Here is a 6,707-nt window from a genome sequence, read left to right as displayed (position 1 = left end):
ACCTTTGTGGATCTCTTGAGCACAATCATTGGCATAGCATGAATACAGCTAAACTCTAATTAGCAGCACAATTCCTGCTGCCATGGAGGGGCAAGAAGAGACTTCCATCACAGATGACTTTGGCCACTGCTTGGTTGAGCTTCTCAGGTCCTGAGGCAAAAAGATCTCCCCCTTGCTCCCATCAGTTTTCCAAAGGCCCAGCTGTCTTCTGCTCTCTGCCCTAATGACTCTTTGCCCTCCGGCCACCATAAAATACTCCCTGCAAGGGTCCATTTCTTAACCCTCCAGACATTTCTTCTTACCATATCAGCTGTCTTATCTGTTCTCCCCTTTACTTATTTAGAACTTCTCCTTTCTCTTCTCAGCCCAACCCATTTTACTATTTTTTCATTTTTCCATATGCTAAGCACTTCATATTAGCTGTCTCATTAATTCTTATGTCAATTGTAATGGCACAAGAACTATTACAACCACCATTTCCCTGCTGAAAAGACTATGGCTCAGAAAGTTTACATAACTTGTTCTTGGCCGCCTACCTGGTGGTCATAGAACCAGGAAGAAACCTGGATTCTGGTCCCAAAGCTTGTACCTTCACTCCCATTTTATACCCTCCTCTCCTGATTAATTACTTGTTCATCCTGTGACAGCTTCCTGCTAGAATGTTCCATTTTGTCTCTATATGGCTGGTCTAGATGTTATTGGTTTTCTCCAAAATTACCACCTTCTTCCTCAGTTCTTTACTTTTCTTTTCACATAGGGCAACACAGTTCAATAGAACCTTCTGGAATCATGAAAATGTTTTCTGTGCTGTCCATTATGGTAGCTACTAGATAATTGTGGTTTTTAAGTACTTTTTCTTTTTAATTTTCCATTGATTTGAGAGAGAAAGAGAGTGAGAGAGAGGAAAGGAGAGAGAGAAAGAGAAAGAGGAAAGAGAGAGAAAAGCATCAACTTGTTATTCCACTTAGTTATTCCAATTAGTTATGTGTTGGGCAGATAAGATGTATTGTGCTCACTTTGTTAAAGAGGCCGTTGCCCAGGTGATATTAATGTGTGTTGGGGTGGGCTAAAGGCAGGCAGAATCCTTTAGCCTGGGGCTTGGTTTTGGGATTAAGCCTTTCCTACCCTTTTTGATGTAGGGCGGTACAATCCTATCATGCCTCAGAGAAGTGACTTTGTATTAAGAGACTTCCCTATTATGTATATTGGATTAAGGGTTTGGATTTCTACACTATAAAATGGGAATGGAGCGGGAGTTTGGCTCTTGGTTCCTGAGGTTAGCATGAGAGAGAGGAGAGAGTAGAGCCAGCAGCGGAAGGAGGCCACGTGGAGGAGGCCAGGAGAAGCAGCCAAGATGGCAGAGTGCTGAGTGAGATGCCAGTTTGTGTAGAGTTTGTATCTGGGATAAGGAAGAAGATGGGGAACTGAGGAGAAGAAGGCTGGTGAGCTAGAAACCTTTGATTCTAGGAAACTCGGATAAGTCAGTGGCTTTGTGAGCACTGAGTGTGACTGGGTTTTGGAGCCCAGTGTGTATTTTTACTTGCCCGCCGGGTGCAAGCTAGGATTAAAGGCTATGGCCCACCAGTTTTTGGCTCCATGGTTTCTTTACCGACTGTCCGAATCCAATGCGAACCTGCATGGGCCGGGCGGCTGTGATGGTGGCTCTGGCCCTGCCTGCTGGCTTTACATTATGCATTCACTGGTTGCTTCTCATTTGTGCCCTGATGGTGAATCCAACCTGTGACCTTGGCATGCTGGGACAACACTCCATCCATTGAGCCAGGCAGCCAGGGCCACTTTTAAACGCTTTTGATATGTGGTTAGTATGACTGAGTAATCTTAATTTCTATTAAACTATGTTGCCGTATGATAAAATTTTATCTTACTTTAATTAATTTAAATGTAAATGACCACATAAGATTCTCATTAGGAAAAATTATTTAATGATGCCCAGATTCCTGGTCCATGATACTGAATTTCTCCCTTCCAATCACCCAAGTCTTAATGAGGTCATCAAGAATGCCAGCTCCTAGGTATAACATTGAGGCTCTCCAGAGGGATGGCTTTCTTGAGTAACATGCAGATTAAATGAACTTATTCTAGTGTAGGGAGAGTGAGAAGTCAATGCTGAAGTAAGATTTCCTTTTTCATTTTTGGCCAGATACTTGGTTGGTTAGAGCATCATCCCAACATGCAGTGGTTGCTGGTTTAATCCTTGGTCATGGACCATACAAGAAGGAATTGGTGTTCTTGTTTTTCTTTCCCTCTCTCTCTTTAATAAATAAATTTAAAAAATATTTTCTTTTTCAATGTATGCTGCTGAAATCAATATTTACTCAGTATGACCTTTGGCCTGCAGTTTGCAACTCTAGAGCAACTTTATTGGGACTATACAGCAGAATTATATAGTCCCACTCTATGGGATTTTTAGAAATGCAGATTAAAAACTAACAAGCAATGGTTCCAGAAACTTGATTGCCTTTTTGGGGAATATTAAATCAACACAGCTCCCAGGAATTTCACATAAAGAGGTCTCTGAAATGCTTACTTGATGAATTTGATTATTGTAATTCCTCAAAGATTAACAAATTTCTATTGGAAAAATCTACCCAGTTTTAGAAGCAAAAAGTTTTACTCTTTCATTTACCCAACTGTTCATCCATCCACCCATAAATATTTTCTTAGTTTATAGGAAGTTTTAAAATGCAGATTTGAAAAGGAGAAGATAAAAAAAAATGAAAAAGACAAATAACTCTTATTTGGAGATTTAATTTCTTTTTAATTTCAAAAGTAAATAGGTACAGTATATTTCATGCTAGTAACCCAAAAAGACATATAGCACTGACTCCTTGATTTTAGTATCTATTACCAGGCATCTTTTATCCACCTATTTATTGATTGATTATTGTCGAGTCTCTTCAATGCAAAGATTGTCCGTTTAGTAATTGTCATGAGAATTTTGAGGTTATAAAGCACTTTAATTGTATTTTTATTATGGAACTTACCTCAGTAAACTGCAATCTATCTCTTAACATATCATCTCTGTCTCTAGAGTAGGGTCGTCAAGGTTAGGACAGCATATGACTTTAGTGTCCTCACTCCCTCGAACACTGCCTGGCACAGAGCAGGTACTTCCCTGAAGGAACATAAAACCACGGAAGTGTGATGCTTGGTTAGATCCACGATTCATTCCACCAGCATTCTGTCTCCAACATGGGAGTCAAAATCCCAATGGCATCTGAATCAACCGTGCTGAGATCAGCCTCCCATGAGTTCCCCTCCCTACTGTAGTCATATTTTCAGCCTCTAGTGTCTTGCGGGATAAGAAATCGCTAAGTGTTTTGATCACAAATATGACCTCATTACTTTTTTTTTCATTCTTCTTGTGCATATGTTCTAAAACCTTACCAAGTTCAACAGTTGTCCTGTATCTACTTCTAATGACACAAAACTTGGTAAAGATATAAAGATTATAATAGTCTTATTTATGACTTTCACAGTTTTATACTTTTGTTGCATCCATTTTTGACCTGTGCCTTTGCAGATCAGAAAATGCTCTTGAAAAAAGCCTTTTTTAAATATGAAAGCTGCCCATTCTGCCTGTTTGCCATCTCTATATACTCTTCTCTGAGTGCTTTTCATAGGTCCAGTGACATAACTGTATAGAATAATCATTTATTTGAACACTCATTCAACAAATGTTTATTGCATGCCTACTATGTGCCAGGCACTGCAATTCTGTATTGGGTTAAGACTGAATAAAATTAAAAACCAGAAATACCTTCTTATTCCTCCCTCTCTGCTAGTCTCCCCTGCTTAACTTCTAGAACAGATAGTATGCTTGGTGTTATGGGCTCAGTTGGGTTCCCCCACAAACCCAGATGTTCAAGTCCTAACCCCAGTACCTCAAAATGTAACTATATTTAGAGAAAGAGCCTTTAAAAATGTAATTAAGGTAAAATGAAGTCATGAGGGTTGGCGCTAATCTAATATGACTGATGTCCTTATAAGAGGAGGAGATTAGGACATAGACAGACATAGGGGAAGACCATGTGAAGACACAGGGAGAAGATGGCCATGTACAAACCAATGACCTGTGGTGGTGCAGTGGGTAAGGTGTTGACCTGGAATGCTAAGGGCACAGTTTCAAAACTCTGGGCTTGCCCATTCAAGACCCCAGCCTGTTCAAGGCCAATATGAGAAGCAACTACAATTTGACACTTCCTGCTTTTCTCCACCCCTTCTTTCCCTTTCTCTTCATTCTCTCTAAAATCAATAAATAATATCTTAAAATATCTTTAAAAAAAACAGGGAGAGAGAAATCAGCCTGCTGACACCTTGATCTTGGACTTTCAGCCTCTACAACTTTGAGGAAAATGAATCTCTGTTTTATTTATTTTTTAAATTTATGGATTGATTTAGGGAGAGAGGAAAGGAGAGAGAGACACACACACACAGAAAGAGAAACATCACCGGTTGTCCCACTGTTTATGCACTCATTGGTTGATTCTTGTATGTGCCCTGACCGGGATCAGACCCGCAATCTTGGCACATCCAGCTGATGCTCTGACCAGCTGGGCTGCCCTGCCAGGGCCAGATCTCTGTGTGTAAGCCACTCAAAGCCACTCAGTCTGAGGTGCTTTGTATGGCAGCCCTAAACTGCCTTTGGCAATTCATCAACCCTGTGTGTGTCTCTTTTTCTCTCTTCTATTCTCTGTCTTTTAAAAAAATCTTTCTTTTGTTTTGAACAGTTGACGTTATCTCTTTTTTTTTTTTTTTGACGGAAACAGAGAGAGAGAGAGAGAGAGAGGGGGACAGATAGCTACAGACAGACAGGAAGGGAGAGAGATGAGAAGCATCAATTCTTTGTTGCAGTTCCTTAGTTGTTCATTGACTGCTTTCTCATATGTTCCTTGATGGGGGGGGGGGGGGCTACAGCAGACCGAGTAACCCCTTGCTCAGGCCAGCAACCTTGGGCTCAAGTTGGTGAGCTTTGCTCAAACCAGATGAGCCCGCATTCAAGCAGGCGACCTCAGGGTCTTGAACCTGAGTCCTCCTTGTCCGAGTCCGACGCTCTATCCACTGTGCCACTGCCTGGTCAGGCTGTTCACTATCCCTTAAAGATGTTTTCTCTACTTTTCATATGCACGTCTTCCTTCCTGAGCTAGGTTATAAGTTCCTAAAGGGAAAAATGAAAGAATCAAAGCACTGTTTTGAGGACTTTTACCTCCCCCAGTGCAATTGACAGGACCGTTGCAAAGGTGAAGAAACAGGCTCTGGAGAGGTAACTAAGTTGCCCAAGATCTCTCAGTTGGCTGGTGAGGCTGGGATTCTTAATAGAACTGCTTGGTCCAAAGCCTCCAGACCTGTCACCTTTCCAGTCTGTCTCCTTGAGTGCCTAAGCTGATGGTTCTCGAGTGCTTGAATACTTGTAGAGCTGAGCTCAGAGCTGGCCCACAGCAGACAATCAAAAACTATTTATGGACTTGATTTCAATAAATGCAGATGGTTTGGCTGATCCAGGGCAATTAACCTGACAGCATATTTTCTCTCATATTATAGGCAGATGGCAGCTCTTCAGGAGAAACTTAAAGACCTTGGGTGTTATGATTCATTATCTCTTCCTCTTTCCAACTAACAGATAAAAGCTGCAAGCTTGGCCTTGACTATGTACTTTCTAGATTTTTGTCAGAACAAGTCACAAACCTTAATGCATTTAAGTAGCACACAGCCAACTTGCAATTATATGTAGTGACAGGGGGCAAAGATGGCATCCGCCAAGGATGTTGACATCCTCCAATACTGCCAAGTTTCCTTTGGATCAAGGATGTCAGCTTGTTCCTCCAAAGGACAACTGTTTGACCTCCAGCAGTGAGGTCAAACAGCCCCCTGCAGGCAGTGGGGATGTATGAGCCCCATAACAAGCTTCAGGAATAGGAAGGGCAAGACGCAGGCCAGGAGTGGTCTTAAGGAATCAAGGGCTAGCTCTATGAGTGGTTTAAAACAATCCACTAACAATGGCTATTTAAATGCTCTGTGAGTGGAGCAAATAGTTATAAAAATAGATCTGACCTTTGTTCTTTCTAATTTTGTACCATGTGTATTCATTACCTACTGAAAAATAAGTGACTTAACAATAACAACAACAAAAAGATCTGTATATTCTGACATCCAAAGCCTGAAACAATGTAGAGTTGACTTAATAACATTGGCCTGGAAGTCAGTGGAATTGGGTGTTAGTTCCTATACTGCCTCTAGTTTTGTTCCTAAAACACAAAGATCTCCTGCTGAAAACCCTCAGAAGCTCAAACACCTACAGAATAAATCCATATTTGTTAGCTTGGCCCATGAGATCGGGGGTAGAGGTATGGGGGAAGAACTAACTCCTGCCTACCTCTCTTAGTGTTGGTTTCCCCAGAAGAAGACAATCCTTAGGTAAGATTTTGGGTGCAATACTGCATGATGGAGGGAAATGGTTTCCAGAGCATAGCAAGGTGGTGGGGATGTGAGATACCAGGAAGGGAGGATGCCAAGGATGTATTATGAACTGGTGACTACTGTGAGAAGCTTGGTTCAACCTCCCAGGGTCTGAGAGAATGTGTTGAACACACCTTGAAATTAATTATTTGACAGAGAGCAGGCAGTTAGGGATTTTGTCTATCTGCTCCCTTCCTCATTGGTTGGGGGGCAGCCAGAGAGCACTAACT

The sequence above is a fragment of the Saccopteryx leptura genome, chromosome 3 (genome assembly GCF_036850995.1).
Source record: "Saccopteryx leptura isolate mSacLep1 chromosome 3, mSacLep1_pri_phased_curated, whole genome shotgun sequence".
Classification (NCBI taxonomy): domain Eukaryota; kingdom Metazoa; phylum Chordata; class Mammalia; order Chiroptera; family Emballonuridae; genus Saccopteryx; species Saccopteryx leptura.
The sequence above is the reverse complement of the archived record's forward strand: the minus strand, read 5'-3'. Positions refer to the sequence as shown.